The following is an 11,106-nucleotide window of genomic DNA, read 5'->3' as shown; positions in this document are numbered from 1 at the left end:
TCATTAGGCGTTAGCGGCCCCCAGATCGAAGAAACCCAGTTCTGGCTAGTGGATTTTTAATCCTCCTATGGCCTGTGTTGGGAGATGGAGTTATTTAGGGCCCTTTGATTAGCCTTGCAGCTGCACTTTGATTAAGAGAACTTCTAAAGATTGAGCTGCTGGGCTGCAATTTGGAGGTGGTGGAGGACATGTGTGGAGGTGGCGTGTGCGTTTATCTATCTGGTGTGTGTGAATGTGAAATGGCTGAGTGTGAGAATTTCTGTAAAGGTACATACAGAGGGTGAATACATAGCTTGCAGTACAATGTGTGATTGAATGTGTTTGTAAATGTTTGTGTGGCTGTACAGATGCACTTATTATATGGTTACTTGGACAGCATGGCAATAGAATATGTTTAAGGTTCAGATGAAGTGTGAATATGACATTTACCAAACTGAAGAAAGATTGGCCACTTTACACCTATAACCCTCTTGAGGCTGAAAGCCATGGCGGACATTGACACACTGACTGAAAGACAGAATGATAAAGAGGGAAAGGTGTGGACAAGGCCAAAAATTACTTCCTCTGTTCTGCAAACCACTTGGTAATAAAGCTATGCTGGTCTGTCAGTGTTGGGTTGAGAGTGGTACCATCCAGGGCCCAGATTGTCCTTCAAAAGTAAAGAAGGGATTGGGCGCTGCTTTGTACTCCTCTAGTTCTCTGGGTCGTTTCATGTGACTGTACTCAATCAATGGAAAAATGGAAAGCTGTATAAAGAAAAAGTCATGTTTGATATAGTGACACATCTTTGTCTGACGCCTCAAAAAAAAAAAAAAAAATACATGTGTGCTAGCAATTATGCACATTCATGCCTACACACACACACATACACGCACACATCCATATAATCAGGCAGCAGCATAGTGTTAGACTATTTCTACTTCTACATCTCAAACTGGAGAGAATGTTTGCTCTACTGTCTCGTCCTCCAGAGAAAATATTGTGTGAATTGGCAAATGAAACTGAGTCATAGAGGAAGACCACTGGGACCTCCAATAGCTTGGAATTACGCTGCCTAGAATATATACACGGTACTCTGTATGCGAGAAAGACTCATGAAAACCTTATGAGGCCTAATGACTCATAATGAAGACTCTGGTGGGTTTTAGGGGGAAGAAAATCTAGGGAATACAGTTAAATACAGTCAAAGCTCATTGGAGAATATTCATTACATACATTTTCCATTTATACTAAGAAAGCTACAAAGAAAAAAAGTATGAGAGACAAAATTCACAGTTGCAATAGATGTGGAAGCAATGCATTCAATGTGACTTAATGATGCCAACACCACCATGGCAAACAGCCCATGTCATCTGCAGAGGAAGACTTAATTGTAAAAAAAAAAGTTTGATCAAGCTGTTTGATTATTACAAAAGGTAAAATATTGATTACATACTGATTGACACATATTTCTGTTTGTATCTTTGTCATGGGACACTATAAAATATAAATATGGTACAGTAAACATTTAACAACACTTAATTCAAATATGTACTCACTCATACCAATGATTACACAAAGTAGTTTAGGCTACAACACAGGACACATTAAATGTCTCTATAGATGTGTCCTTGCAATGACTTTTGTTAAACCTATTATATCTTACTGTAAAACAAAAAGTAACTGGTAACTTCTTGAAAAGTATAGTAGGAAAATAACATTCAGTTACAGTGTATATAACAAAGCATCAAATAAAAAGGTTTTCTTTGCGAAGTGGTCTGCTATGATTTGTAGAAAATGGGCACTGGTACAGTCTTTTAAAAAGTGGGATTATGGGAGAAGCGTGTTGAATTGGATTTCTCCCACAGCACAATCCTTTTTGTCTTTGTTAAATGTTCCCTTTATTCTGTAAATGGATATGAAGTTCAAGGTTTTTTTTAATGTCTTCCCATGTGAGCCACTTCAGTAAGCAAACTATGCATAATTAAAAACTAATTATGCAAAGTATTTATGTTTCTTTTAAGCTCACTGTAAGTATAAAACATGATTTTAATTTTATTGAAAGTCAGAGAGAATAACAAGGTCACAAAGAAAGGAAAATTAGTCTGACCACAATATTTGAGCGTTGCTGAAGAAAGCAAAACTAAAATTGGGTTTTGTCAGAAATAAAACCTTCATCTTGGTCAAAATTTCATTATAAATATGATTCTATTGTGTCTTAGAACCACCTCTGTTGTATTGACAGCATTCGCTGCCTTGCCAGGGTTAAAAGTCAAGAGACACTTTGGTTTCGAGCGCAGGGATGTCACTATTGTGGAGATATGAGGCTAAGCAGTGAGCAGGCCCTGCCACCTTAGCTTTGATTCCAGGGCTAAGTATGTACAGATATCTAAGGTGTTGACACTTCGCCCTCTAAGCCCTATTTCTTTTCCCTTGGATCAGTGAGGCTCACTGATAGCAGATTATCTCTGCGGCATTTTGTGGCCCAGTTGGCACCCTCATTTGTTATCTGCTCACAGATACACTGAGGTACAGTCTGTGTTGGTAGAGAGAAATGTTGGAAAAACATCCCAGACATATTCACTTCCTCACTTTGTTATATGATGTATTGTGTGGATGTCTGTGAAGTAATCAAGTCCAACAAAACCACCACCTGTGCAGTGCTGGAACTTTCACAGAAATACAAATGGTAGTCTTTCCTTTGTTAGGTGTAAGGTGTAAAGATGCTATTAAAATTCATACAGTAAACTCAGTATCAAGTAAACTCTTACTCAATATCATTAGAAATGTTAATTACAAATCATTTCCATTTAATATAGTTTTCATTGTTTTTAGACAATACCCAAGAAGAATCAAACCAATTCACCTGAAATACTGTATGTTTGACCAATTCAACTATAATGAAAGGTCCATGTATAAGCATGAACTGTAACAAAAGTCAGCACAGCCTCCATTATTGAGATTATTTTTTAAATATTTTGTACAGGTACCTATATTTTTGATAACAGATTTGATCCTCCTGGGCAAGGATGATATCAGTCTTTATTTGTGATGACAGATTGGATCCTCCTGGGGAGGAATGATACCAGTCCAAACCTACCTTGCCCAAATCTGTGAAAAGATGTTCTGTCATTCTTCAAAGTTGATTCTTTGCTGGAGGGGTTTTGTTCTTTTATCTTCCTCTATCTTCCTCTCCAAAGTTGTTCTGTTGGATTCAGGTCAGGGAACATACTTGGCCAGGTCATAGTTTTCACTTTTTTCATCTTTAAAAACTCTTGTGTGATTTTTGTAGTGTGTTTGGGATCATTGTCACATTGGAAAATTCTTCTACAGCCAACCTTCTTGAGAGTGGTAGTCATCTATTTATTCAGTATTTGGGGATACAAATATGCATTCCTAATGCCATCTATAAATGTCCTCCTGTCCTCCTTACACCTTTTGCACTCAGGCAACCTGATATCAGCACACTCTTACCTCCATACTTTACAGTCGGCACGATGCGGTCACTGTGGTAGTCCTGGCCAGGTTCACGCCAAACTTGCTGGAACTCATCTGATCCAAACTAATCTATTTTGGTTTCATCTAACCAGAGAGTGTGCTGCAAGTAATTAAAGTTTAATCTTGCAGTTTTGTGCTGTCTTGTGAGCAATTTTTCTCTTGGACGTCATCCATAGAGGTTAACTCCATGTCCTTCGCATCCTTGTGCCACAAGTCCTTGAATCAGAAGCACTTTCCTGTCTATTTTTCAAAGCAAGCAAATAGCCAATTCTGCAAGCCTAACAGAGCCTAACCACTGCTGCATCTTTGTTTTGTCCTCTGTTCAGTAGACTACTGATGATGTTGTTCCATCTCTTATCTTTATGAAGTCTCACAATCTGGTTTCTTACTTGTTCAGGCAATTTCTCACCATGTGGAGTCATGTGTCATTAGAACCACCCCAGGCCAAAATTGAGAAAGTTGTGGTGTTTTCAGGCAATTTCATACAGTCTTAATTTGAAGTCACTGGGGTACATTTTGTTTGTTTCATTCATCATAGGTGTACTCACATTTGTTGCATTGAGGTTGTTCTTTGAGGCCTGCCTCCATTTGGTCCATTTGAGTCTTGGATAGCATTTTTGTGCTTTCAACAATTACATTGCATGTCAGTTAAGGGGCAACACTGTAACAGGTATGCCTCCTTAATATGACTGAAAGGAGACAGGGTGCTCCCATTCACCACCTTGATCATACTTGTCTCAAGAATGTAAACACAACACTGACAGAAAGCCCTGCAGCAACATCCCCTCTACCCAACTCTATCCCAAACTATCACAGCATCTTTCATGAGATACCTTAGTAGCCTTCATCTTAAACCTTTTTCAGATTCACAACACATTTGTAGATAGTATTACCATTCCCCAGACCCTTCAAATACTGTATCAGAGAGAAGAAAAAAATTGTATCCACTTTTCCTTTCCCAGGGCGTACCCTCGACAGTATTACATTTCCAAAGGATTTATAGTGCCATGACTTTGCTAAATACACCTGTGCTCCAGAAGTACTGCAGTTGCCTGTAAAAGCAAGTGCACCCAAACACATCGTACAACTTCACTATGTCTGAACATTTTGTAACCTTTGATTCAGTCACTCTCTGGAGTTTGTACTCTATATTTTTCACAACTTCCTCTGTGAAGGTTGAACAGCATGTTTGTACATCGGTAAAGTTAGTCTGAGATGAGAAACATGTCAGACCCAATTAAAAGGCAGCCCTGGTGTCGCCTGACATAAAGTGACAGAATTCAGACTCAGTAAACAAAAATAAGAGCATCCAAACATCCCAAAGTAGTTCATGCTTAATGTGTTATCTTTTTTTCTTTCCCACTCACACTCTTTTCGATGTGTCCTCTTGCTCCTGCATTACTTTGATATATGTGGTTGACTCTCTGGAGTGCTGAGGAGCCTTTGATACTAGAAGGGCACGAAATAATATCTTCCCTTTGAAAAACAATTTCAGGGAGAGGGGATCAGTATAAATAGGCCTTTTTATGTGCGCCAGGGGCCGATGTGAATCTGATGGGGAACTTGTGATAGGCTTTTTTAAATGGCAATGCAAAATTGATGAGTGGAGGGGCCCAGGCTGTTGTCGCGTGGATGGAGATGTGACTGCATAAGGACATCAAGGCCTGACACACACATGCACGTACGCATGCACTCTGGCACACGACTGTGCAGATGCATGCAAATGTGGACAGTACACAAAAACACACACAAGCACTCATATGCGCATGCACAAGTACACAGCCTCAAACATAAGCAAACACGCACAAAGGCACGCACACACACACACACACACACACACACACACACACACACACACACACACACACACACACACACACACTCTCTATTGGCTTTACACTTATACTCCAGTCTGCTGAAGACTTAATCGAGATATGAGAAAGAGAACTCTCGAGGAGAAGAGAAGATGGTCTGACCAGTCGTTTCCCTTTCTCTCTCCACTTCATCCCTCCATCCGTCCTACAAGAGTCCACTATCCCTGCTATCTGTTATCTCCACACAGCTGCAGACCGCTCCTCTCTCCACCGTGTCCCCCCCTTCCCCACCCGCCACTACCTCTTCCAATCTTGATGGGTATTGGGGAATGTAAGAGAAGAGTTTCCTGATAAAGCTGTCTAATGAACATACAGGAACTTTAGTAAGTTAAGCATCAAAACATCGAAGGCTGTTTGAACTTTGACTCCCCCTGCATTAGCGCAGAGTCCTTATCAGGCCTCTCGAGTGGAGAGATTAGCCACTTCCTAATGAAGTGGTGAAATCGTAAAGGTCTTACTCCAAGGCAGAGTGGATTGCTTCCAACATTTTTCACTCTGTTATCTCCCATACCCAGATTGCCATTGCTAAGAAGAAAAAAAAAAGAAAAAAAGAAGGTGAGGGTCCTACCTCATCCTTCCCCTTCTTGGATTTCAGGTCACATACACAAAAATATGACATCAGATCGTGCAAAAACCAACCAAAAGCAAACAATTATTATCAAACACAGAGGGAGGAAAAGTAACTTGTGAAGTGTCGTTTTTAAGGATACTGTATCTGGCTTCAGCCGTCAATGCAGTGCTCTTTTACTTTTTGACCCTAAGCAGTTGTTAGGAGTGGGGATGCATTATCTAAATGATCCCCTGTGTTTTAGTCAATCAGGGGGCTGCAGACGACTTATAAATTTTACATGCCTCCTCTTCCGTACCCAGTGAGGTCAGACACACATTGCATATTCAAAACCTGCATTAAGACAACCCTTCCACCCGCCCCAATTCCCTGTTTCCTTTTTGCAGCCCCTATCAAAACATACACACTTCTCATCAACCATCAGATTATCATACAAATAGACGAGATTGTGATATATGCAAATGAACAGAATATGAGGTGATGATCTGTCTACATAATGAATGTGGTCTTTGTTTAACGGTCATGTGCTTTACTACTGCTTACATCTGTACCATTGTTGATCGACATGAGGATGTGATGATGATATTCTTGACTGACTTGCACACCTTATTATTATTCTTGGGAGGCCATCCAGTTTTAACCTTAATCAGGAGATGAAGTTGAATACATTATGTTTGACTGTTGAATTGATGTAATTGAAGAATTAAAAAACATAATGTGTGTATTACTTAACCCCTCACCTTCTACACTTGAGCAGGTTGTGTTGTTTACTCCTTACGCTAGTGTTGACATTAAATGCAGTGTTTAATCATCATGACAGACAGAGGAACTTGGAACTTTTTCTTACTTGAAAAACAGAATAATTTCTGTCCACATCTATCAAATCTAATTATATTCTAGCAAATGATAGCAAAAAGCTAGCATGTAGAGTGAGAAACCTTTCTAATGTACCATCCCACCTACTCATACTTTTTATGATAATGCATATTCCAGCCAATGCATTATTCACAAATTAAGAGCCAGAAATTTCAGTTTCCACCTAAAATCAAGCTTTTCAAACAGACAGGGGAGCAAGAGTACAAGAAGTGTTGTCAGTTCTGGCCAGTGTACAACATGCATCTCAATCCCTGTAATAGCACTCCTTATTCTGACACATGTTAATAATTGATTGTTAAGTGATAAGCCTCGCTCAAGCATGAGAAATAGCCGGGGCCTGGAAATAAATATGAAAACCCATCACAGTATAATTCATAAGGTTGTGTTCGATCAGTGTAGGCGTCTCTCAGGGTTCTCCATTATTCATGATATAGCCTAATATGCTTCATACTTCCTCTTTCTGACTTGAGTCATTATCAGTCTCTTCTCCTATGGTTAGTTTCAAAGACAATAATTGAGAAATGTATAGTTAAATGCCACATTGTGATTACTCGAGTCAAAATGTAAGCTTATTACTTTCTTTGATTTGGGAAAAGAAGCCTAATTTGTATTAGTGCAAATCCCCCCACCTAACCTGTAGTCTTCTCCAACTATTCTGTCTTCCCTATAACCATGTCATCTGCAAGTCTGTTCACTAGTTACTTATCTGTAGTGAGGGGCTTGTTGTCTTACTGTGCTTTTAACATGACATGGACCAAACATCCAACTAGTACACATCTTATAGATGGCAGGGTTTTCCTAAAGACATGCTACTTATCACTACTCATTACACCAATCCTCAGGAGGGCCTCTAAGTTTGATTTGTATCCAGTATCAGGAAGTGAACCCCTAATGAGATTTTTATGGACTTTTCCTTCTAACTTCATTAGGTTTTTATGAGTGAGCGATGGGTGGGGGGAGCTCCTCATGAAATCCCCATATGCATCAAAGAGCAAAGGAAGAAGGGTTAGGATGGAGGTAGGGAGGGATGGATGGTGTAAGACAGAAAACAGGAATTTTTCATGGCAGGAGGAGAAGCTCTCTCTAGAGACTCTCACAGATAGCCCTACGAGAGGCTCCCATCAGGCAGAAGCCGAGGAGCCTTAAGTGTTTTATACGAATTCAATATGGCGGTTAAAAATACCAGAGGGAATATCACATTCATATCTCTGTCGCTCGCCTCACTTAATACTGGGATGGTTGGCTGGGTGGATGGAAAGGAGAGGAGAGGAACAGGGAGGAAAAGGGGTTCATTTGGCCCTCTCTCAGCCTCTGCTGAGGAGGTGACAGTTAATTCCTGATGTAGCAGTCAGCAGCTGCTGGGTAACTCCATTCTACAGAGGCTCTTTACATAATGAAAGCTTCTCACCAAATGCAATTACATTAGCACCAGTTTAAGTCAGTAACTTAGAAGATATAGCTATTTTTCACAGAGGTTGGCTTAATTATCACATCCATCATCATACACACAAGTGGAAAATTTTAGTTTTTTGTTGCTTCAGTGCTTCCTATTGCCATTCAGATGAGATTGCTTGTTTAAAGACCAGAAACTTTACTCTTGAGGGAAAACAGCTGCAGAAAAAAGATTTAGTGTAGAAAGAATAATCCCTGGGCAAACTCTGTTAAAACAAAAGAAGTACTATTTGAATTTAAAAATGCAATTTGTTAATATTTTTTATCATGAATTAAACACTGCCATAAATTACAATATCTATGAGAGTTTGATGTGTTGTTGGTCAATAACTGTGACTCAGCAATTATTTTATTTGTTGCTGAAATGTATTGCTCCTCAGCTCATTTTTTGGTTTATATTCTGTTCTGCTGTGTGCCCTGGAACAACCTTTCCCTGCTCATCACCCACATGTGTTTCTCAGCTGCACAGTAACAGAGAACAAGGCTGTCTGAGCAAGGGACCCGCCACACAATACTTCATAATGCTTTTAGCAAAAACTATATTATAAAGTAATATTTGTTTGCCATATATTACAGTACATTAACTTAAGTGCATATTTCTGTTGAATCTTTGCTTTTATTAGCGTGGTTGCTAATCTGTATTGTGAAATGCATTTTTTTCACAATGAACCTTTACTAAACTTTTTATCTATACTAGCTAAATAATTTAAATCACATATAATAAACCTCATATACAGCCCTAAACTGTCAGAATTGTCAATATGGTATTGACTTTAAGTTTTATACTGCAGATATGCTGGCTTAATTCCTTTATAACATTTAGATGTCAATAAAATAACACTGAAAAGGGATTACTGTGAATAATCAATTTTCCAATTTTGTATGAAGATAAGATGTTTCTTAAATAAATTGTTAATATTGCCATTAAGTGCTGTATTTTCACTTTTACATGGCAACATGGTCAATCTTTTGCTCATAAGTCATAAAACACCTTATATGCTATTGGTATAAATAACAGGGCTGTCTCTAGATGGTTAAAAAAATCCTGGTGAGAGAGAGAAGAGAAATCTTCTGCATTTCTACAGATGTGTTAAGTGGTCACGTTGTTCTAAGCACAGATCTGTGTTTGTGTGTGAGAGAGTATTTATTCATGAGAGAGAGTGATACAGTGCCTTGCAGAATGATTGCAGATTGCCTGGAAGCGTCACTTTGCTTTGTTTAACTCTCTCTATGGTGATTACACAAAAAGAAATGTAATCGGTGTGCAAGCATTGTACCATTGTTTGGCTTTATCAATTAAGTTAACCACCATCCCAAATCCTCTCATTGTGCATGCAGAGTGACTGTTATCAGCAACAGTATCATGGCAGACAGGAGAAAATGAGCATTCCCTTCAGTTCTCCAACAATCTAATCACAAAACAATACAAAAGATACTCTGCATTTCTCCCTGTCTTCCATTCGCTCTCCTCTCTTTCTTCCAGCCTGTACAGCCGTGTCTTCTTCTTCTCCCCTTCCTCTTCTCCTCTTTAGCTGCTCTTGGCTGCTCTCCAGTCTCACTTAAACCCATTAGCTCTATTACTGAAATTATTTTCCTCCCCAGCTATGTCTTTGTGCAGAGGGAGTGAATTTCACAGTTATCAGAAGCTGTGGAGAATAAGGGGAAATGGCTGTGAGTCGCTGCAGTGTATGTGTGTATGTGTGTGTGTGTGTGTGTGCGAGTGTGTGTGTGCGTGTGAGAAAGGGTGTGTTTCGTCTGTGTGCATTATGCTCCTTGGCTGCTCATGGTTGCTTCTTAATTAATGCTTCTTTGTCCTGGAGGAGCTGAAGCTACAAGGAGAGAGGCAGGGATGGGATGAAAGAGTCATATGCATTGACCTCATTGTGCCATTTGAGGGCAGTGCAGTCTCAGGGTTTTGGGTAAACACACAGGCCCTGCATGCTTTGCTCAGTTTTAACAAAGAGGACAACGTAAAACTTTTGCCTCATCCTTTCCCTTCGAATCTACAGTTTAAAAGGTAGTGTGTTGCACATTGCAGTTAAAGAGGATGGTGCTTTTATTATTAAATTATAGGCTGCTGTAAGTATAGGAGTCTGGATAGCAGGTTTGTGCAATTGTCTGTATTAAAATGAATAATCAATGAATTATCTCATATGGCATTACTAGGAAAGATGTCTTTATGTATGGATGAGATTTAAAAAATGTAAATCACTGGTCATGAATACAGGCACAGGCACTGATACCCAGAAATAAGTCTTTTTATGTTTTACTTACAATGCAATGTAATGTAATGTTTGTAATTTGTGATGTGACACCCTCCAAAAAAATAAAGCACAATAATGATAAAAAAAAGAGATTGTATATTTCTTATGGAGTAGTACGTATGTATGGAGTAGTTTCAAACTTGTCAGCAGAAATAAAGTATAGAGAAATAGTATCCAAAACTATATTGCCAACATGTGCTTCTAATTTTTTCTCATGCAGTAGTTACAAAAGAAAATGTTTATTTTCATACCTGATGAAAATAATGGATTGAATTATTGAAATTAATATTATTTTAAACAAACACATTTAAATGGCAATTTTGTTAATGTGCTCATGTGAATTATGTTTTATCAGTATTCTTGAAACTCTCATGAGAGGCTATCCTGCACTATGTGTAACAACTGTGCTTCTGGTTTTCTTGTAGAGATTTCAAAGGATGTAATTTATTGAGATGTTGTGCGGACATGTGCACAGTGGGCACATTTCTTTTTGACGTGTTCTTTCTTTAAAATTTGTAACACTCAGTTACATACATAAATACAGAAAAACCTTTTAACTTAGTAAGGCTTACAATGACACATTTAATATTTTTTT

Source organism: Scomber japonicus, chromosome 10 (assembly GCF_027409825.1).
Source record: "Scomber japonicus isolate fScoJap1 chromosome 10, fScoJap1.pri, whole genome shotgun sequence".
Classification (NCBI taxonomy): domain Eukaryota; kingdom Metazoa; phylum Chordata; class Actinopteri; order Scombriformes; family Scombridae; genus Scomber; species Scomber japonicus.
Note: the sequence above shows the minus strand (reverse complement) of the source record.